This window comes from Elephantulus edwardii, unplaced genomic scaffold (assembly GCF_000299155.1).
Source record: "Elephantulus edwardii isolate Elephantulus edwardi_28Jun2011 unplaced genomic scaffold, EleEdw1.0 scaffold00072, whole genome shotgun sequence".
Taxonomy (NCBI): Eukaryota; Metazoa; Chordata; class Mammalia; order Macroscelidea; family Macroscelididae; genus Elephantulus; species Elephantulus edwardii.
Window position 1 is genome coordinate 17535 of NW_006399822.1, and position 1267 is coordinate 18801.

Genomic DNA, 1267 nt, shown 5'->3' on the forward strand with positions numbered 1-1267 from the left:
GGACTTGAGTGTCTCACTTGCAGTCCCATCTCACATGTGGTCACCATCAGGCTCCTGGTAACTGCAGGAGCAGCAGCTCAGTAATTTGAGGCAAAGACAGAGGGAAGGAGCGATAAAGGTCAAGTCAAAACCAGCCGCTGAAGATGGTGCCAAAAGTGAAGAAGGAAGCCCCTGCCCCTCCCAAAGCTGAAGCCAAAGCAAAGGTATTAAAGGCCAAGAAGGCATCCTGATGGGCTTCGGGACGGGGGTCTGCGCAGCCCAGCCCAGAGAGGCACGGAGTGGGGCCCTCCAGCACAAGGGAGAAGCAGCAGTTCACCTCCACGAAGGTGCTGGTGCTGCTTTCGGACCTGTGCTTCATAGAATCCACCTGCAGATGCCCTGCTTTCCTGCCTGGTGAAGAGGGTCAAGCAGAACAAATTTATCCCCCGTCTGTGCTGTAGGAAACTGGAAATTACTGATGAGCCTCTGGAAAACTCTATTATGCATATGATCTTACAAAAGGTCGAGCTGACTCGTGTGGAGCAGGTAGAAGTGAACTGTGAGTGGAGTTTGGTTGACCTGGCCTTGTTTGTTCCTTTTCTGGGTCAGATGATTCATCTGAATGGACTGTTTCTCAGTGGTGTCCAGGTTCAAGCCTCGATCTCCTCAAAAAAGGTAAACAGGCTTTGGGCCAAATTCACCACTCAGTTGTCTAAAATGCAACAACTCACTATCTTCACACGTTGCTGGAGAGAACCTCTGACACCTGGGAACACTTGAACTTAGGTTGGTGTAGAATGACAGATTTCCAGTTCACTGTGTTTATGGATGATGGACAAAGCACACCCTCTGCAGCGTGGGGACTGACCACTGCACTTACAGATGATGGACACAACATGCCATCTGCAGCGTGGGGACTGACCACCATGATTATGGCAAATGGACACAACATGCCCTCTGCAGCGTGGGGACTGACCACCGTGTTTATGGGTGATGGAGCAGGCCCTCTGCAGCACGGGGACTGACCACAGTGCTTACAGACGATGGACACAGCACATGTTTCAGCAGTGCAGGGACTGACCACCGTGCTTACAGGCGATAGAGCACGCCCTCTGCAGCATGGGGACTGACCACCATGTTTATGAGAGATGGACACAGCACGCCCTCTCCAGCGTGGGGACTCACCATGGCACTGAGGTTGTGATGGGTGCTGAGGACTCCCTTGGGCGGGCCCGTGGTACCGCTTGTGTAGATGATCATGGCACCCCGCTCCTTCCAGTTCCACTCT